We start from the raw sequence: 22,272 nt of genomic DNA, 5'->3' as shown, positions 1-22,272 counted from the left end.
ACACCCCTCCAGGGGCTCCGATTTTTTTTTTTTTTAAAGTTCGCTTCATTTATTTATGCGTACAAGAACTGGGGTGTAGGCCAGAGGTGAGGGCAGGGGGTGAGAGGATTCGCCAGAGACAGAGTGTGAAACAGAACAGGCAGATCTACTGAAATACACTGGTGAGGGGAGCAGCGGGAGACAGGAGAGGTCTGCTGTGCCCTGTGGGTTGCTCCCTGGCTGGCTGGGGATTGAACTCGTGCTGCAGAGGCTGCGGATAGCTTCGTAGTGCTGAGATTCAACCCTTCGTGCCACCAGGGAGGCCCGAGAGGCTCAGTTTACTCTTGGGATTTTCAAGGAATGCACCTTCACTGTAGAGAAACAGAATTGAGGGTTCCAGTGTGCACTTGAGCTGAACTAGGGGTTCGGATCCTGGCTCAGCCCCTTATAGAGCTGCTCTGTGCCTCAGCTTTGCCGTCTGTGAAATGGGAAGAATAACAGTACCTGCCAGACAGAGTCGACACGGCGACGTGTCAGTGTCATATTGACTTAACCAGGAACAATGCCTAGAATGTAGGAGCCCTCCGGAAATACATGGCTGGCTAGGGGGAAACAGGCCAGCAGGGAGACAGCAGCTTGAGCCCCTGCAAATCTCTGTTTGCTCTTTCCTTTCTTAGCCGCTCTCCACCATTCTCCATTGCTCTCCACTGCACCATGAGGCTTGGCCTCTGCCGCACCCCGTCCTCTGTGAGCCGCCTTTATTGTCTTAGTCTCTCAGCTCATGTGTGCCCACTTACACCTGCCCACACCATACTCCAGGTGTCCGCCATCAGGCATATGTGCCCTGAGCCCAGCTCCCAAGCGCCTCCTGCGGTCGCAGGTGATAGCCACAGAGGCCAACGGTGCAAAAGACTGAGCATCTTCATTGACCCTGTAGGGCTCTCGCTGAAATGCTGACTTAATCGGGGTAACAAAAAGGGTCACAGAGAAGGAGGGAGCATGACCATGGAGGAGAAGGAATTTGGTTCTTGTCTAATTGTTTTAGAGATTTTTTCAATGTTATTTATTTTTGCATGGAAGAACTGGGGTGCAGGCCACAGGTGCGGGGGATGAGGGGATTTACTAGAGACAGAGTGGGGAGCAGAGCAGGTGGATCCACTGAAATACACTGCTGAGGGGAGCAGCGGGTGAGGCAGGAGAGGTCTGCTGCACCATGTGATTAGCTCCCTGGCTGGGGATCGAACTCAGAGCCATTGTGGTGATAGCGCTGAGACTTAACCCCCAGCCCCCCAGAGAGGCCCAAGTTCTTGTCTGGTTGTTATTGCCAACCAGGTGTGCCCTGTGCTGCCAAGGATGATGTATTCCCACGAGTGTGAAATGATGATTCTGTCTGTATCAGGGAGGGCTCACCAGTGCTTCAGAGGTGATCTATCGATGTATTTTGCTGGACTAACTGTTCAGTGTCTTTCTTAAAGTTAGTTGTCAACATAAGAAATTGCAACATCTCATACAAAATCCAGTTTTCCAGCTTTCCTTGAAAAGTCAGCAAATCTTGCAACAGCAGTTTCTTCTCTCCCATATGGCAGAAATCAACAAGCTGAGTAATAAATGTCCCTTTAAGACCGGTCATTCACACTCAATATTTTCGAATCTCTGCCACTCCTAACCTGAGCCCCACCACGCCTGGCCCCTCTTGGTCTGATCTGAGTTACAGCAGGTCCTTGAATGATGTCATTTCATTCAATGTCGTTCCGTTATAACGTTGATGAGAAAAAAAGAAGCGAGTCTCGGCCGGGACGGGGCCACTGTCTGTGTGGGGTTTGCACTTTCTTTCTGTGTTTGCACGCATTTTCTCCAGGGAATTTGGTTTCCTCCCACATCCCAAGGACGTGCATGTGAGGTTCAGGGGCGTGCCTCAGTTGTTCCACTTGTAGTGTGAGTGCGCCCTGGGGTGGGAGGTTCCCTTGTCCAGGCGTAGTTCCCACCCTTATGCCTTGAACTGGTGGGCGGGGGTCTGGCCGCCCGTGACCCTGAACTGGAATAAATGGGTTGGAAAGTGAATGAAGGAGTAAAGATTCTTATTGAATGTTGTTTGGATCTTTAGAAGTTTGGTGATGTTTTTATGACCAGAAATCTGCAATAGAAACTTGATTCTCATTTATTTCAATTAGCCTATGGTAAAGTTGGCTTCCTTGTATGTGGTTTCACTTAAGGTCGCAGTTTCCAAGAACCTATGGAGGATGCTAAGCGAGGACTTGACCATGCTGGCAGCCCCTGGCCGTTCAAGCTCATGATCCCAATCCAAAGGCAAGCCCTCTGCTCTCGGATGCTGGGGAAAGCGATCTTGTGCAAGGCTTGAGACTTGACTGCTGGTTTCCTGGGGCTGGTGGTGCCAGCAAGAACGTGAGCGTCTCTGCCACAAAGTCAGAGTCTTGTTCCAGCTTTGCCCTTGACTCTCACGATGACCTGTCAGCAATCAATTAACCCAGGTCAAGCCTAATGGCAAAGTGCCAAATACCAGGACTTTTCCATACATCTGCAGGAGAATCATTTATTTATTTATTTGTTTATTTATTTTAAAAGAGCAGGTTTATTAGAAAAAGGGACAGAAGAGTAAAGGACACTTGTGTAGACACAAGCGGGCAGAAAGAGCTGCCTGCAGTAGAATCATTTAAGGAGCAGAAAGTGTCCCATTTGAGTTTTTACTTACATTGTTCTCCTTACTCTTCTCATTCTCCTTCAATATCTATCTCTTTGGGGGAAATATTGGTTTGTAAGTTCAGTTGACCACTTTGGAAAATTGTTTTTACAAAACTTAAGTTTTTTTTACAGTTTTTACAAAACTAAGTTTTTTACAGAAACTTATTTTTTACTTAGTTTGAGTGCATACTTTACAGAGGTATATAACCCAGCAAAAATATGTTCTAATTTCATTAATAGATATGAACTAGAAAGTTTATAGCATCCCTTTTTGGAATAGTTCCAAATTAGAAGGTGTACCCCAATGCTGTCAACAGTAGAATGGGTAAGCTGTGGTATGTTTATTCAGTGGAATACTATGCAGCAGTGAAGATGGGTGGGTTACAGCTATGGCACAAAAAGAGAGATGAATCTCCCAAGTGCATAGTCATGAGTTGCTTAAGGGTGTTTTGGTCATTAATGGACCGCATGTAGGACAGTGTCCCAATAAGTGATGTCATACCACTCAGGTGTGAACTAGGCCATACTATCTAAGTTTGTACAATTACACTGGGTTGCTCACCCACTGATGAAGTTGCTTGAGGTTGATCTCAGAATCCACGTCATTGATCAATGCATGACTATAATGTTGAGTAAACGATAAACAGATAAAGGAAAAGGCAAAGATCAGATAAAGATGCTGTGTTACTATATTTACACAAGGCTCAAAACCGGGTAAAGCTTATCCATGGTGTGAGAAGCAGGAATACTGGCGGTCCTATCGGTGGTAATGACATGAGGTGGCTGGGAAGTTCAGTTGACCATTTTGGAAAACTGGCAGTTTTTACCTAAGTTGAGTGTATGCTTTACAAATAATGGTATATAACCCAGCAAAAATATGGTTTAATTTCGCCAAAAGATATGAACTAGAAAATCTTGTTCCTTATGTCTATACTGTGTGTTTACTTTGTGAACATTCAGGGAGCTGTATTCTCATGAAATAGGCATTTTTTTTTGGTCATGTATTTTAGTGTAATAAAATGTTACAATTAATCAAGGCCAAAAGCAAATTGACATAGTGTTGAAACTTTCAAATACTAGTGCCAGGATTTTTGAGCAGAATCCTATATCCATCGGACTTTCTGTTTGCAAGCATCAGAGATCACCTCTGGCTAGTTTCAGCCAAAAGAGATTTATTAAACACAGATTGCATTAGCTCAGCCTCATCTTGAGAGTGGGGACACCAAGGTTGGATGCTCTACAGCCAGGAACATGTCCCAAACACAGCAGAGTTGGTCTGATGACGACACCCCTTCTGCCGCCAGCGTGTCCATCAGCCCACGCCACTGACGCCACCGCGCGGGGGGGAGGGGGCGGGTGTGTCCATCACAGCCCGGGATTGGTCTCAATGTTTGAAACATGTATGTTCAGTGTTGCTAAAGGCGGTTGATGCAGTGGCGTCTTTGTTGCTTTTTGGGGCTCATGTTATGGATTCCTTGGGCAAAATAACACTTTTCAACCATCTATTTTCTCAGCTGTAAATGGATGGTAATAAGATTGTTAGAAAATTCAGTGAAGACGCCTGGATAGCTGTTCAGCTGTGGTGAGCATAATCAGTGGGTGAATGAGCCAGGCCCCGGAGAGTTTGGAGATAAAAAAGGATAATGTATGAAAACACCTTAGCACTGAGTATGGCTTAGGAAACACTCAATAAATTATAATAACAAGAGTTATTTTATTCACACATGTAGAATCCATTGTCTGACCTCAGCCACTGGGTAATATGGTAATTGACAGCTGGAATGAGGACCCAGACAGACTGTGGGCGAACCCTCCTCCTCCATTCTGACTCTCTCCCTCACCCACCCCCCACCCCGCCCTGAACTCCCCAGCTGAAGCTAATTAAACAGATGAGGAAACCTAGGTCTTAAGAAATTGGGCTCTAGCAAAGCAACTCAGAGATGGGGTGCAGGACTGGGCCAGGCACATGCAGCCCACACCTCTGTTGCAATGTGTGCATTTCCTGGAGTGTCGCTTTGCAAGTCCTATCCAACCAGAGAAACCAAAGAACAGCAGTTCTGCAGATTAGTTTCAGGAAATGCCTTAGCCCTATGCTAATTTGCCCTTCCTTAATTTAAGTTCTGAAGCAGGGAGCTGCCCGGTTCCCCTCTAGCGCTCTAGTAACTGTCCCGACGACACTTGCACTTTAGACAAAGCTGGGAGAAACACCTGGCCAGGCTCTCAGTGCCAGCTCCTCTGTGGCTGGAGGGACAAATGGGGTGCATTGGCTGGCACATTGCTGAGCAGCCTCTGTGCAGAACCCCGGGAGCTCCGGCCGCAGCGTAAACAGGATGGCAGGCAGGGCGCTTGGGGACTGCCGTGTGTCACCCATCTGCCCCTCTGTCCCCTCCCTTGGCTGTCGCCTGCCCCTTTGCTCATGCACACTGCAAGCTGTCTGGTGGGAGAGCAGTCTCCTCTCCCCGCCCTGGGACCCCAGGGATGAGTTGGGCTGGAGGATAGGAAGATGCCTCCCTGGAAGAACAGGCTTTGCTCGCGTCCCGTCCAGTACACCTGAGCCGGGCCCAGCAGGGAAAGCTCCTTGGTGACTGCAAGAGGTTAAAACTTGCCCCTGTGTTTACTTTTGTTGGCTGCCACGCTGCATAATAATCTGTCAGCACGTCAGGTGCGGGTTTATTTGTGCATTAAAAATTGCCTAGAGCGGACGGGTGCAGACGCTCTACAGCACGCTGGAAAATGTGCCTCCAGCACAAAAACAGCCTCTCCAAATAGTTCACCCTTTTAATAAGTGCATTTAATTAAAGTCATATAACTTTTTTTTATTATATTAAAAAAAAGGCTCTTGCTTGCAGAAGCTGAAAGTAAACTTGGGAACACAAAGAAGGGTGTGCTTCCCCGTCCCTCTTCCCTCCCATGAAAACCTCATCCACCTTGTGCGCTCGCCTGCCTTTTCCAGGCTGACTTGGTGAGGGCACCCTGGGGGCTGGTGTGGGGGGCCAGGGGTCCCTGGGATCTCAGGAAATGTTCCCGGGGGGCATGGAGACCATTATAAACTGTGCTTTGCTGTGTGTTTCACGTTACTGGTCAAGTTCGAAGACACATGCACACACACCAAGGCGGTGGCCGTGGGGTTCGCCCTTTAGAGGGAGGCTGCAACTTGTCACTTTTATTCTGAGGACAGTGCCGCCCAGAGCCGGCGGGATAGCCTAACCGGCCCCTTGAGACCTCACCCTCCGGTAGTGATCCCGTGGGGTTTGTGACTTTTGTGGGAGGTGGCAGGAGGTGTTGAGGCCGGGGTTCTAGTCCCAGCTCTGCATTTTCCTCATTCCCTCCCCAGCTTTGAAAGTCTCCAAATGGGTTGAGACTCAGTCTGGCTCCGAGGTGGTGACAGCGGGGTTTTGTAGACCAGCCTTGCGTTTTTGCCAGAGGATTAGGGAGTGGGTGGTGTGGGGCCAGCGGGGGCAGCCCCGGAGCTGCTGTGGGGGACCCGCAGTTGGCAGGAGAAGCCGGGGGAAGGAAGGGTGGGGATGTGTGCGGAGTGGCGGCGGGAGTGGCGCCGGGGAGGAGGGGGCTGGGGGGCCGTGTTTGGGAGTGGGCAACCGCAGCATACCAGGCCCGGCAGCCCCAGCCCGCTAATTACGCAGCCCCAGGGAGCAATGTCAGCCTGCCAGAGCCGCCCGAGGGGTGGCATGGAAAACCTCACAAGGGGTCTCTGTGCCTTGGCTCAGACCAGGAAACAGCCTCGGGGGCCGCGCTGGGCCTGCGGGGAGAGAGGGACTGAAGCTGGGCCTCCTGCCTGTGTCCACTGAGTGCTTTGGGATTGAGCTGCTGGCGCTGCTCCAGGCAGGAGCGCAGAGTCCGAGGCATCTCCTCCTCCTCCTGACTGGCCGGGGGTCTCTGGAGCTCCTGAGGTGCAGGATGCCCATTCCAGAAATTCTTCAGAACCAAACCAACTTGGTCTTTAAGCTGTCCTGGGGGACGCTCATTAGCCTCCTTTCATTTGCAGAAACAGAAATGGAGAGTGGGTTCCCCAGGGCCACCCAGAAAGAGCCAGGTGACCCACACCAGGCAGGTTCTTACGTGAGTTACTCTTTTCTTAGCATCTTCTGATGATATGGGAACACTGCTATTTATGACGATTTCCCCCTGTTCATAGAAGGTGAACACATTCAAGTCTCAGGGCTCGACCAGCTTTTTGATGGGCTCCCCCACCCCCAGACTGGGTTCACTTTCATGACTGTCCCGGTTTCTCCTGTGGTTTTTATACAAATGCTTTAATTGAAATGATCAGGTATTGTTGCTGTTGTTTGACAACTTGAGCTTCCCCCACTTGCCAGAAGAAAATAGATTTTCTTTTAGTAGTCGTTATCTTGGCCCTATGCTGAATATTGAAATTTAAATATTGGTCTTTGCATCGTGGATGATAATAATCGACATAGGACTTGGTTAAATATCACACACACACAAACACACGCACACGGAGCAAAGAGGCTATTTGTTCGGCAGAGAAAGTTCCCTACCACATGGTGTAGAGAGAAATGATGCTAAGCAAACTATTCATCACCCTGTGTGATAAACTAGTCCAGACCATTTGGAAGGGCTACTGAACACCTACTATGTGCTTGACACTCTTTAGAACTTCTCTGAAGAGTCTGAGGAAGGTGTAAACTTGAAATAATTTTAGAGCATTTGTCTACCTATCTGTGGTGTCTATAGAGAATTAGATACAAGATGTGCTGTGTATTCATAGAAAATTTAAAATAGAAGAAAAATCCAAAGACTAAAATAAAGTTGTCCATGTTTGTCATGTAGTTTTACAGGCTGTTTTCCCTACTTAGCAACACCCTTGGGCATTTCTGTCAGTTGCTAAATATCTTCAGCAGGGTGGTTCTGAAGCACTTGTGTCAGGACATTTTACACTTGAATCACTGAGAACCTCAAAGGGCTTTTTTATGTTGGTCATAAGACAGTCAGTATGTTTATACTTACTGTACTAGAAATTAAAACTATATATTCATTTTAAAAGAACAACAACAAACCCACTGCATTTTAACCTTATGCTATTTTTATGAATGTAACTGTATTTCCCAAAACAAATATGTAAGATGAGTATCATTTTTCCTATTTTTGCTAAATTCTGTGTTATCTAGTTTCATTGAAAAATGACTGGATCCTCATCTCTGCTTCTGCATTCAATCTTTAGAGATATGTTGCTGCGAAGTATATGAAGAAAATCCAGCCTCATCCACGTGGCTGTGTATTACCAAAAAGGAGACGTGTATTCGTGGCCTTTTTGGATAATTGTGGATCTTACTCTCTGATATTTCACCAACACTTGACAAATGGTAGTTTTTTTTTTTTTTTTAAGTTAGTTGCAATGTACATTTGGAACCATTTTAATGGACTTTCTTATTCTGTTACATTGAGACCTTCTGGTTGTCCATACCCATATCCATGTCAGTTTTTAAGTCATCATTCACTAAGTTATGCAGCTCTCCTAAATATAGATATATTTCATTTTGCAGTTTCAGCAAATCACATTCTTAATGTCTTCTTCAACCTTACCAGAAAGATCTCTTGGTATTGAGGAGCTGTGAAGCTCAGATGGGAATACAAGTTTTCTAAAATTCTAATCCTTGATTGAAGTTCAAATTACATCATTAGTCCCAATTATTATTTCCCTGGAAATGAGAGGCCCGCTTAAGTCCTTCTTGAGAAATGTCTGCTAGATACTCAGGTGTGAATACTTTTTTTTTTTTTTAATACCTATTAGTTGTTCTTTAAAGTAAAAAGTGTTCCATGACAAATGCTGCTGGTTTTGCTGGCAACTTAATAGTCACCTAAGTTTCAAGAGAAATGTTATATTCCACTATGCACCTGCCATTCCTTGTGCATATTTTCCATTTTGTTGTGCGGAATAGCAATATAAAACATATGTAAAGACCAAGATTTAATAAACTGGTGATTTTTAATAGCATTGTTGAGGACAGTCTTAGGTGAACTTTGTGGGCATTTTTAAATTACAAACTCAATACAGTTTGATACCACCCCCTTCATTAATGCTAAAGTATTAATACTGGTACCCATTTTCACTCTTGCAGTATCACTGTAAATGTCACAGAGTGAAAAAGGCAAATATAGTTCCTTGGTATTATTATGAAAGTAGAGTTTATTTTGTGAATCTCCTGAAAGTGTCTAAGGAAATCTCAGAGTTCATGGTCCAGCCTTGGAGAGCTGCTCTCCTGGGCCTGCCGTTCCATGGCATGGTGAGCTTTAATTCATTGACCCAGTCCCCTGTGGTTGAATATATAGCTTGTCCATGGAAGCAAAAGTTAGAAACAGTGCTGAAATGACCATCTGAGAACTAAATCTGTGGCTAGATCCATGATAATTTTGTTACAATAAATTCCTATAAGGAAAAGTATGATGGAAACATACTGGTTCTTGAGAGAGATAGATAGACAGATAGATAGATAGGTAGGTTGGTAGGTAGGTAGGTAGATAGAAAAATAGATAACTAGATAGGAAGGTAGGTAGACAGATAAGTAGGTAGGTAGCTAGCTAGCTTTCTAAAAGCGGTATCCGAAGTTTCACTAGCCATGCATCAGAGTTTTGCCTTCTTTCCTGTACTCTTTATTTGCTTCATTATTACATTAACAACATTTTCTCTAATTTCAACCTCACAACTCCATGCAGCGTATGATGCGGCTCTTATCTTAGGTCGCCAGTTCTGAGAAATGAATCCACGTGACACACGGCAGAGCTGGGATGTGGACCCAGGTTGCAATGTTGCCAACGTGCCCATGCCTCCTGCGACTTTCCACTCGTGTCCGAACCCCCGGAGTGGCCCTGCAGATATCCAGGTCCCTTCCCTAAGTGGGATTCGGGATAAAGGCTAAGGAGATTAAAAAAAAAAACAACCCTGGAGAGTACACTGGGGATGGCCGCTTTTGAGCTACCAGGCGAAGCTGACATATGTATGGCCTACAAAACAAAAAAAATCTTTACTATCTGGTTCTCTACAGAAAATGCTTGCTGGCCTCTGGTCTAGCAGTTGGGTACACTGGATTGAGTAACGGTAATTGTGGATCACCAGGTGGGCTCCCTGCACCTTCCTTTAAATGGAGCCCTTCTCTCACCTCTCTTTCTTACGGGAGTGGGGGGCAGCCTCAGATTGGTGGGCACCTCTATATTTGCATAGTGATTTCATATGCATTAGTTCATGTAAATGAGATGTGACATCTGGTGGCCCTGGGGAAGGCTTGGGGGCTTGGGAGTGTGGGCAGAGTTGGAAGCTGGAGGTGGAAGCCTCCAGGCTGGAATGTGAAATCTGACAGTTTCTGAACTGGGCTGTGGTAAGACTGAAGCAGCTCTGTAAAAAAGTAATGGTGGTGTGGTACGTGTGCGTGTGTGTGCACATGTGTGTGTGTGTGCAGGGGTTCAGCAGGGGTGTGAAAGGAAGAGGCAATGGCCGGAAGTGAAGGTAATGGAAGATGGAAGGATGGTGGAGAGAAAATGACCCGCAGAGAAACAGCAGCAATGGAAGAAGCGTCAGGCGGTGAGAACCTGGTGACAGAAAAGGGTGGAGGGTGAGTAAGAAGGGAGAGGCCAAGCCAACAGCCCCACCTCCACCTGATAGGGCCTGGGAGGTGTCATGTTCAAGGTCGTATATGAGGTCAAAGGCCAATCTCAAGGAAGCCAGTGCTCAGATCCGCCTTCTCTGTCCTTATTCCATGTTCCTCCCTCTTGGCTCTGACCTCCATAATGGGAAACGTGACCACATCCTATGGATTTGGTGGGAAGATGAGGGGCAGGAGGTCTGCCGAAGGAGGAGCCATCAGGGGACCTTATTATGTGTCATCAGCTCTAGGGAGGGTTCACAGGGGCGCGTCCCCTGTTCTCCTGCTGGGCAGAACCTGTCTCCTCATCCCTTCTCCCCTGCTGGGCCACTGGGCCACTGGAGCAAACGTTCTTGGACACCAGCTTCCACTAACTAGCTGTGCGGTCCAGATAACTGACCCCTCAGGGCCTCCTTTTACTCACCATCCATCTTTTTTGGTAAGAAAAATTCCCCTACAGTCTGCCTCTCATGCAGTAAGTGCTTAACATGATAATTTTAATTTTTGTTAATATTCTCAAATACCACCGAACTGATACATTATCGTAGGTTGTGGAAGAGAACCAGAGCTCCAGAGTACAAACTCAAGGACAGATAGTTGTTTAGGGAACTGTATATATAAACGATGGGGGGAAAAGTCAGGTATCTGGGCCTCCCTGGTGGTGCAAGGGGTTAAGTCTCAGCACTATCAAGCTATCCACAGCCTCTGCAGCACGAGTTCGATCCCCAGGCCTGCTAGGGAGCTACCCACAAGGCACAGCAGACCTCTCTTGTCTCCCCTGCTGCTCCCCTCAGCAGTGTATTTCAGTGAATCTACCTATTCTCCCCATTCTGTCTCTGGTGAGTCCTCTCACCCCACTGCACCTTTGGCCTGCACCCCAGCTCTTGTATACATGAATAAATAAAATAAATCTTAAAAAAGGTCAGATATCATTTGCAAGTTATAAATCTGTTCAAGATTGTTTTCCTCCTTGTGTTAATTAGCCCCGTTGTTGATCTGACTGGCTGAAGGCGAGACTGGGGTGGGTCGTGTGCAGAGCTGCTGCTGGCCACATGGAGAGCTGAGGACCAACAACCCGTTTACCTGGGTGCGGGGCCACCTGCAGGCTTCTGGCCCACGTGGTGGGCACCCTGGTGCGCCAGCTGGCAAGGTGTCAGCAATCTGTGTCTCTCCTCCTGACTTCATCAGAAAGGGCTGTGATTTCTCTGAGGAGAGCTGAGTTGACGTGAGGGTGTGACTGTGGGTGACACTGTCCTTACGTCCCAGTTGGGTGCTCATGAAAGGAAGAGCTGGGTATGTGGCGATGGTGACTCATTCTTTGTACTAAAGTGTGGAATTTGGGAGCATTTTGTGAGAGGAGAAGGCATGGGAGACTGGGCAGCTGCTTGTTCTTTCCTCGGAGATGGACACTGATGGGGTGGAACCTGGGACAGCTGAGAGATGTGAGAAAAATCTGGGCAAGGGATGGGATCCTCAGAAGAGGCTCTGGGATTGCAGTGCTTGAGAAAGAGTGTCTTAGGTTTCAGGAGACCTGGGGCGGCTAAAAGTCTGAAGAATCTTGGAATGAATGAAGACAATGATTTGAGCTGAACCCGTAAGATGTAGTGACTCGACTGTGGCCGGATGGAACAGTCCGTTTCCTTTCTTGCTCAAAGTCCTCGTCTCTGTGATGGTGTCCAGCAAGGTGACCACGATGCCCTCCTGCTGAGTGCTGGTAGGTGAGCAGGTGAAACAAGGTGTGGTGAGTGTGTAGGGTCTACCTGTCCCAGGTGAGGTGCTCCTTACCTGCAAGACCGTCATGCTTGCCTTTCTTAGCACCACTGCGGTTGTTCTTAGCAAGAAGAGGCAAACGGACTCTTTCTGGAACTATTAAATAATGAAGAAATGAATTATCCAGCATGCGCTAGTCAGCTCTGGCTGCCATAACAGGATACCAGAGACTGGGGAACCGAAATGACATTCATTTCTGGCAGCTCTGGCGGCTGGAGGTCTGATCGGCGCCTGAGTGGTCAGGGGCTGGTGAGGGCTCCGTTCCTGGCGTCGACACGGCTGCCTTCTTGGTGTCTTCACATGCAAGATAGGAAAGTTCTTGTCTCTCTTCCTGTCCTGACCGGGACACCAGTCCTATTGGACGAGGGCTCCATCCTTATGACCTCACTTAATTGTCATTACCGCCTTAGGGGTTCTGATCTCCAAATACCGTCACGCCGGGGGTTGGGGTTTCAACCTGTGAAATTTTCCGGGACACACTCCATAGCACAACTTTGGTTCTTAGGTGAGTTTTTCTTTTTCATGCGCCTCCTGGGGAGGGGATGTAGCTGTCATCTTCACAGCCATTGACCCTTTCCAGCTGTGGCAGCAGTGTCCCACGGTCGCTGCTGCAGCACCAGCGTCTCCTGTGATGGCTGCCCTTCCTGTAGGGCTGGAGGGACGAGGTGATGCTTGAGACAGCGCTTCTTCCTCTGTCCAAGCTCTCCGTGGAGATGGGATAGGAGATGGTGAATTTGGGAGTATGGAATCCTGCTTCAGCGCAAATCAGAAGACATAATATTTATTTATTTATTCATACAAGAGATGGGGTACAGGTCAGATGTACGGGAGGCTGAGAGGACTCACCAGAGACAGAGTGGGGAACAGAACAGGCAGATTGAAATACACTGCTGAGGGGAGCAGCGGGCAAGACAGGAGAGGTCTGCCGCGCCATATGGGTTTCTCACTGGCTGGTGGGAATGGAACCCGTGCTGCAGAGGCTGTGGACAGCTTCACAGCCTTGTGCTCAACCCACTGCACCACCAGGGGAGGCCCTTAAAACCCTTTTATATGTGGATTTTTGATTGCAGTCATGTTGGTTTGCATCATTGTTTGTATTTTGGGAGTGTGGGACTCCCCCTTTAGGTGTTATTACCACAGCACTCCCCCCACCAAAGCACTGTAGCCCACCATCACCTAGTCCCATCATGCTGCCACACCCCTTTATTCTTACCCTTCTCCTTTCCAGCCCCCCCCAAATAAACTCTTCTTAAGGGGAATCCCTTCCCCAAGGATCAAGGCTCATTTTGTTCTCCTCCTTGTCTCTTGAGGAGGGAGTTCCTTTCCCGACACTGCCCTGGGGCCATGGTAACAAAATGGCGGATGGGCTGTTTTCGGTGGAAAGCTTGGGAATGAGAGCCACCATCCTGACTGGCTTTGCAGGCATCCCAAACCAATGCAGCCTGAAGTGTAGATAATATTTTTGGCTGTCTTTGGGAGGACAAAGGTTTAAGCTTTGGAAACTCCTGTTATTCCAATTCCCACCCCCCCTGAATGTCCCCTTCATCAAAACATGAACAACTTCTGTTTACCAGTTCTCTCATTCTAAAGTAATGCCATGGCTTCCTAGCGGACCTAAAACCTGACCAAAGAGTGAAGAGGGAGGATCTTATGTAAGTTTCCTGGACAGACCAGAGCTCGCCCCAAGGCCACTGATTGGGGTCTTTTTGCACCCACCCCGGGACCCACCTCCTAACCCTCAAGGGACTCCATTCCTCATGTGGAGGGGCCTCTGGTCTAGAGTTTCAGAAGAGGAGGGTCGGTTAGGTCTCCCCTTTTCGACTCAGCACTGGGAATATCCTCAGGTGGGCAGGAACATGTAAGCCTCCTTGCTCACTGTGGCTCCGGGCTCCTTGCTGCCCAGGGGTGCCTCTGTCACTCATCCACTTGACCTCTGTGTGTGGAAGCACCACCTGTTCCCTGAGTCTTCACTGACTGTGCATGTCAGCTTGTTTCCTGAAGAAAGTGCTAGAAATGGGAGATGCAAAAAAACTGATCACTATTTAAACATGTAGGGGCATTTTAGGGAACATGCTTTAACCACAGGGAGCACAGGAATTTCCCTTCAGAGAAAATTCCCAAGTTTTCCAAAGACAAATCATGATGTACTTCTAGCCCATGGAGTATAAAAGTCCTTGGTAACCTGAAGAGAGGGTGCAGGGAGACTTTATTTGCAGACATGCACTAGATTTAGAATATAGTAGAATGTGCTAGAGTTTCTCTGCTTCTCTTCAAAATGGTTGGCTTTACTCATCCATCCTTATATATTTTTTTTCATCCAACTATTTTTAAGAACATACTGTGTGCTAGGCATTCTCCCTGCTGAAGTTTCAGGAGTAAATAAACACCAGAACTAACCTCTGCCCTTTGGGGGGGGGCATGCTTTTCAAAAAGAATCTATCCGAGTATGCAAATATATAATGTTGGGGAGCAATAAAGGATATGGAGCAATAAAGGGGGACGAGAGGCTACAGAGGGATGTGGGAGGTTGAACAAGGAACCCCTTGGGTGGAGCTGGTCGGGAGCCTCTCCAGGACACTCTGGGATGAGTAGGTATCCAGGGCACGTGGGAGTGGCGGTGTGCACTGCCTTAGCCCAGAGCTCCGTCGTGTGAGCTGACACCTTGACTGCACGTGGGCCTGGGTGTGAGTCTGAGCTTCCTGCACTGCTGGAACAAATCGCTATCAATGGAGCAAGACGGCAGGAAGTTATTCCATCCCGATTCTGGAGGCTGGAAGTCCAGGAGGGAGGTGTCAGCAGACCGGTGCTCCTGAAGGCTCTGGGGAGGGGTCCTTCTTACCGCTCTCAGCTTTTGGGGCACCAGACTCCCCTGGGCTTGTGCCCACCTCACTCCTGTCTCTGCATCCGGTTCCCCTTCTGGCTCTCGTGAGGACACCTGTCTTGGAGGGAGTCTCTGCTTGGGCCACGTGGGAGGAGCTCATCGTGAGAGCCTTCACTTCATCTGTAAGGACCCTTTTTCTGAGTAAGGGTCAGATGCATTGATTCTGAGGGTAGGAGGTGGACCTATGTTTTGGGGGCCACCATTCAGCCCAGGAAAGTGTGCATCCTGGGAGAAATCACTCCAATAGCAGGTATTTTTTTTTAAGATTTATTTTATTTATGCATCCAAGAACTGGGGTACAGGCCAGAGGTGTGGGGATGAGAGGATTCACCAGAGACAGAGTGAGGAGCAGAACAGCCAGATGGACTGAAACACACCGGGGTTTGAACTCGTGCTGCAGTGGCTGCCGACAGCTTCATAGTGCTGAGACTTAACCCCTTGCACCACCAGGGAGGCCCTCAACAGCAGGTTTTAAAGCGAAGTTAGATGTGGCCCCGGACGAGCCCTAGTGCTGCGTACCTGCAGCTGCGTGGCTGCCGTGTGCTACGTTCTGTGGTGATGGGAGACAGCAGCGTGGATCCTGGTGCCGTGTGTATGCTCTGCGTGTCTGGCTGCCACCTGGCCATGACACAGAGCCACTGAGTGGCCTGACAGCCTACCTAGCTCAGCCGGCTCCTCATTAGACTTTAATCCTCGGGGGAGAATCACCCCCGAGGGTGATGGTGGGTCTTGGTGGAAGTGTCTCTTGGGACAAATAGCAGGTTTTCCAGAATGGAGAAACAGGAAATCCAATTGAACCCTAAGGAACAGAGCGGAGAAGAGGTTAAAACAGAGGCTGGCAGAAGGGGCAGGAGCATTCCACTTGGGCATTTTACAACCCTCAGGCAAGCATACTCCTGCAGGCAGGACCCGGGGAAACTGCAGGAGTCAGCAGCTTGGGAAGCTGGGCCCTCAGCCTGAGAGGAGGTTTTACTGCATCGAGCAGCCCTCTCTTCTGGAGCCTTCCTTGCTGGGAGTACAGGCACCCCGAGGCGGCCGTGGCATTGAACCCACCTCCAGAGGGCGGCCACTCACCCTCAGACTTTATTGCTTCGTCTTCCCAGTGGAGTCTTTTGCGAGAGGCAGGCAGGGAGGAGCCGGTCCGCGTGCCCAGAGCCTGCCTGAGTTGGAGGGTGTTTGCTCAATTCTCTGCAACCCCAGCTGTTGCTCCAGGTGCTAAGTTAGACACTTGGTAATTAGCGGGGCTAATTTATTTAATCATGTTTGTACTGTTTTGCTTTTCCCAGTTGTTCTTCTTGCCCTGATCCTTCAGGTTTTCCTGGATCCACTCCCAGGTGTGTTTGTTGGAAGGTGGTGTTGAGGGAGCATGGGTGTTCATTGATGCCAGAGATTAGAGCAAGCTCTGGCTTGGTGGTGGTTTGGGGGGTGCTGGTCTCCGCTGTATCCACTGTTTCTCAACCCTGGCACCTTTAAGATTTGGGGCCAAATCACTCTCTTTGGAGGGGTGCTGTCCTTGTGCTGGATGACATTTAGCAGAGTCCCTTGGCCCCCACCCAGTAGACGCCCTGAGTGTTCTCCCACTCCAGGCACAAACACACACACAAACACAAATCTGGGAGGTTGCCAGGTACCCCCAGGGGGGGGTCCCTTTTTGGATCATAGCACTGCCCATGCTGTGTTTACACTGGCATTTTCAGATGAAATATTCTCCTTCCATGCAGTAGGTCAGGGTGACAAACACCCTTTTTTAACCATGTCCCCCTGTTCTCTTTGGGGATCACCTCTGACTTCACAAACCGAAGCCCCTGGCCATGGAAGGGGGCTCACTTGGGGGGGTGCAGGATGATCAACCCCATCTCCTCAAACATAACTTCTCTCAAACAAGCATAATCCTTGTGCTATATAATGAAGAAAAAAAGAAAACTTGAACTGTAGAGAGGGACAACAGGTGGCCGGGTGAGTGTCACCAGGAAGATAAACAGAACCAGAAAAGCCACTTCTGTGCTGAAGGTGAAAACTAAGCTTCACCGGCTGCTCAGATGGAATCCATCCAACATGGCGGCCAAGCTGGGGAGGGAAGGCCTTTGTAGTTTCTGTGTTGGTGAGTCCCAGCGCCAGCTCTCAGCCTCACTTCTTAAAGGGCCATGTCAGATCCTTCAGAGCCTTGGCTTCCTTTCCAAGAGCTTGATTCATTTTGGGGTCCCCCCCCCCAGATGCCAGCATAGTGCTTTCTATGCCAAAGGTACCTTGAATGTCTGGCAATTGAATGAAGATTGATACACTCTTTAAAAGATTCCAGACAATCTGCAAAGAATGGGAGGAGGTAAGGGAGCATATGTTGTAGAAAAATATTAAATGAAATATAATATGTGCAGTAGAAGTATTTCTTTGTTATAAAACATATCTTGCCTACCTCGCTATAGCCCCAGTCTTATTCCAACATACAATCAATATTCAAAAATCTACTTGTGAGGTATCTTATGCTATTTTCTTCATAGCAAATCCAGGAAAGCTGGTGTGTATTTTTCACTCACAGCACCCCTCAATTTGGGCTCCCCGCATTTCTGGTGCCATTGGCTAGGGGCTTCTGAACTGGAAACACTGGTCGGGAGAACCAGTTTAAGTGATTACATTTACATTTTAGGGAAAAAAAAAAAACTATTCATCATGGATAGGAATAAAAAATGAACCCAAGGACTTATCTGGACAGATTTCATCCTCAAATGCCCGGTTCTGCCTTGATAAGTGCCTCTGTCTCGCCCCAAACAGGGTCTGTTCCCATGAATCCATTGGCTACGGCTCCCCCTCCCCCTGACCTCTTTGTAGTCCACTCTATTCGCTTTTGTTTCAAGCGAATGAGCACACAAAAAAGGGCCCGCATTCCACTGTGCGGTCTTATTCAAACAAGGCACGGCTGCCTCCTCTCAATTAAACAGGAGTCTACCCCAGCCCCTTCTCTGCTGTTTTCTCAGCATCTTAATCAGGGTCCTCGCTTGACTCCAGTTTCCAGGGCCACACTGACACCTGCTCAGGTAAATAAAGACCAACTTGGGCCTTTCCAGGCCTCGCTTTCTTCCCACACTCATGGAAACATCAGAAGACTCTTAGAAGACAAGGAGGAACTTGTGGGGGAGGGAGGTCAGGATGGCAGACCCAGGAGAAACCCAGAGCAAACCAGCACAGAGGTCACCTCCCTTAAAAGGCAAGGCCTTTGCACGGGACCCTGGCTTCACTGGGGCCTTTGTGTTCAGCCCTCATGTCCGTGCTTTCTCCTGCCAAGAATTGCGGACCCCGGAAACCTGATTTTGCCTTGGCTGCTGCCTCTGCTGGAGGAGGCCATTTCATTCTCTCTGCCGGCATCAGCTCGAGGTTTCCAGAATGCTCTGTGGGATTGAGTTTGTGGCTAAGCCTGCCTTGGTGGTCCAGAAATGGACCCTCCCACTTGCCGGGATACACCACCTCCACCAGGGGGCTTGCCACCCTAGGGATGCTTGCAATGTTGGGCAATGCTTTTGCTCACAGCTTAGGGGCGAGGATGCTCCTTGCATCAGTGGGTAGCTGCCAGGGATGCTGTTCAATACCCCTCAGCAGGCCGGACACCCCCTCAATGAGGAATAACCCATCCTAGACAGGCCGTGGGGCCAAACTTGAGAAACCCTGGTCAGACTGCCTTTCCTTTGCATTTTACAGACATTTTTGGAAAAAGAACCTTTTTTTAACTTGCAGAAGGTCCTGGGGGGAGCTGAGTAAACGGAGGCTTATAAATGATTAAATGACGATCTCCTAATGCTTTCCTCGGGCCTGGTGGGCAGCCAGCTGAGAATAAGACCTGGGTCCAGCTGGAGGCCTGAGGGAGGGCTGGGCGAGGGGGAGGGCACCTGAGCTGCACGGCCCACCTGAATTAACTGTCACCGCTTTCTAATTTGGGGGGAAGAGGTGTGGTTTCCTGGCACAGGTCTCATTTTGTTCTCTCTGAAGCCTCCCCCTCTGTGTGAGCAGAGCGCAGTGCAGTCCAGGTTGGGACCCATTGCTCGCTCCTGTAATTAGGTTAGAATAGCAAGCCTGCGTCTCCTGATGCAGCAGGGAAGTGCCTTGCACAGATGAGGAAAAGGTGGACGCGCCTCTTGCTCTTAGTAGGGCCAGAGTTATCAGCTACATTCGCATCCAAGTCCCTGGAGTGGAAGAGAAAAAGGAAAAAAACCAGCCTCCTGGTCTACCGGCTTGGAGAGACTTGGCCTTGACATTTATGCGGAGTGGGTGGGGCTTATGCGAGGCCACCTGGTCTCAATTCTGTCTTCCCACAGCCCCCGTGGGGACTGTGAGCTCACGGAGGCTCAGACTCTTAAGAAACACACACATTTCCCTTCCAGTAGGTGCAGTCAAATGGTCCCAGGTGTGTGTCTTCCAGGTGGGGGTGTCCTGGCAGGTGTGGAAATGGAAATATTTGCTCCACGGAGACCCTTCCTTCCGGTCGTTGGAGCTCTGGAGCCTGGAGACCACAGCACAACCTTGACTTTGCTTCAGCCCCACCCAGAGGAAGCTTCCCCCCGGAGGGGAGCCATCTGAGATCCTTGGCGCTGGGGAGTTTGGGAAAAGGTTTCTGATGAAGTTATGGGTGATCTGGAGTCCATCACGCCTGACAATTGCCTGCCCCACGTCGTTTCTCCTTGTAGAGCTATTTCGAAGATTAAAAGGCATTTGGGGCCTGAAGGGAAGAGAATGTAGTTCTGGGATGCTGAGGGGCGGGGAACCGCTCCTGTCATTGAGAAGAAAAATGGGACCTAGCAGATTCGTGCTTATCTGTTACCGCCCCTGTGTCCTCTGAAACCTTTATTTTAACCGTGAATATTTGCATATTTGCATTTTTTCTCATGATTTTTTTTTTTTTTTTGCCCACTCCTAGACACCTTCAGTGTGTACTGAAGAATAATTCTGAACTTGGGCTAGGAAGGTCTGTCCCCAGCTGGCTGTGTGACCTGGGGCAAGTCGTAGAACCTCCCTGGGCCTCAGTTCCCCCTTCATCAAGTGTCAGCCTCGTGACCCCGCAGAATGATCACAAAGAGCCAATGACTGGGGTTCTGTCCTTGAACCCCAATTGAAGGGGTTCTGTAAAGGATGACAAGTGTCTTTTATTATTTACGCTGAATTTTTTTGTTTTAACTTTCCCCAGAAAAGTGTAAGGCAGGAAGCTTCACCAGCAGGTTATGTAACTTCTCAGCCCGTCCCTCATTTTTTAACCTCTGACCTCCAGGGTTCCGAGCAATCTCCTATTGGAAAAGACAAAAATCGGGTGGGAGCAGGGAAGGGTAGGAATTTGGAGTAATTATAGTGGTTGTCTAATTATAGATCCCGGTCCCTATTAGTCCTGGAGCTGTGTGCAGGAGCGTAAATCACTTTCGTCCGCCTTAAAGGGATCGAGCCTCCCATCCCTTGTGCCCCTGCCACCGATGTCTGCTACATTCCGATTTTTCACGAAAGCTGGGATTATTCACCTTAATAAGTTTCTTTCTCCAATAAAAGCCAGGTGGGAGCCCAGCAAAACCCACATCTGCCAGCCCCGCCCTTCAGTCTCGGCAACTTCCTCTCCCGCCACCTTAGCTCCCTCTTCGTGTCCTGTTTTTTAACCATTTGGCTCGGCCACTGGCTTTTTCCCTCACTGACACTGCCTGTCCCTTGGAGGAGACAGCACAGGCAGGAGAGGGCGAGCGAACAAGGGGAGGAAGAGATTAGAAGGAAGGGGATGGCAGCCCATTAAAGAGAAATAAATTCTGCAGAGGGGAAGCGAGCGGCCCTCCCTGTGTATCTGTAAATCATCTTGTTTTATGGACGGGATGCGGGGGAGAGTGGGAGGTGGGCTGGCCCCCATCACTGGGGTCATTTCTTCTACTTACGTCTGTCTGATTTTAGGATGTTCCATCAGAGAACAACTTCGAGCTGGAAACTGCTGGGGCTCCTCTCTTTAATTTATTGTCGTCATGATTACTCCAAAATCAGAACTGCAGTTGCCGAAGGAGAGCACTTGGGGAGTGTTACTAGAAAAACATGGCGAGTTGGTTGGTGCGTCTGGTTCCCCAGGACTCCTGAGTCTGAGCCCCTGCGTGGGCAGGGTGGACACGTGGGTGGGAGTTTTGTAGGTGCTTTGCGGCGACCTCACTTTTAGAAGGTGTGTGTTGTACAGGGAAGTTTGCTTCAGACCCAGAGTTCATTAGAACCTGAGCATCTTGAACCCGGCAGCTCTGGTTAGGGGATCTGTCAACCAGAAAGGCATTCTGAAGAGGCAGAATTCACATCCCTGGGGGGTGGCGGCGAGGCGGGTGGGGTGGAGGCCCTGGGATGGGTGTGTTTATTTTTTACTTACACCTTGTACTAAAAATGGTTGTTGAGTTTGTTGCCAATATTTAAATTCTGGCTATTTCGTAGGAAATGCTGAACCTCTGGCTTTACTTGATAAAGATGATGCTGGGTCCTGAGCTCCTTGTCTCCACTGGGGAGAACCTGAGGGTTTGCAAAGCTCCATCATCTCCCTGGGTGCCTCTCACATCCTAATCCATTTTACGCTCAACCAACTTCCCGCAGTTCTGTTTTCTGCTGCTCCTTGAAGAAGGCTAACTTTGTCTCCCCTCTGTCTTAATTACCCATCGAGATAAATGAGGCAGGGGATAAAACCCAGCACCTTGGGGTGCTGCAGGACCCCTCCTGGAAAGTGAATTTATTTGGCAGATTCGGGTTTGTTGGCCAACGTGGGGCTAGATCTCCCCTCCCACCCTCCTAGTAGCTGTGTGACCTTGGACAAGTCACTTCCCCTCTCTAGGCCTCACTGGAACCCCTGTTGAAGATGTACTGGTTGGAGAACTTCAGTAGTTTTTAAAAATGTAGCCATCTGTCCCTTTGTGTAAACAAAAAACTTACATGAAAGTCAAAATCCTGGAGTGGCTGAGAGCAGCAGCCCAAGGGGATTACACTGTCAGGAAGGGCGAGCCTGGGTTTTCTCCGCCCTACTCTAAGGCCCCCAGGGAGAAGCCTCTGGAGGGTGAGTCCTGCCTGGTGTGAGCAAATGTGAGTCTTGCCACCTGGTCATTGGTAAGTTGTTTAGCACTTATTCCAGTGGTCACTGCATGAGCAAAAGGCAGAGTATATTTCTATATCCTCGTGATGTATATGCTCATAGAAATAGGAGCATTTGCTTTGTACAAAGCATTTCTTTTAGGATCAGAGGTGTAAAGTCTGGTTCCTATCCTGGCTCTCAGGACGGCAGTCCAGCACGACAAACGCAACGCAACGGAAGTGTATTAGCAGGAGGGTGGAGTAGAGGTCTCAGAAATGTGG

This window comes from Talpa europaea (assembly GCF_964194135.1).
Source record: "Talpa europaea genome assembly, chromosome: 7".
In the NCBI taxonomy this organism is placed as follows: domain Eukaryota; kingdom Metazoa; phylum Chordata; class Mammalia; order Eulipotyphla; family Talpidae; genus Talpa; species Talpa europaea.
This window is presented reverse-complemented; position numbering follows the sequence as displayed.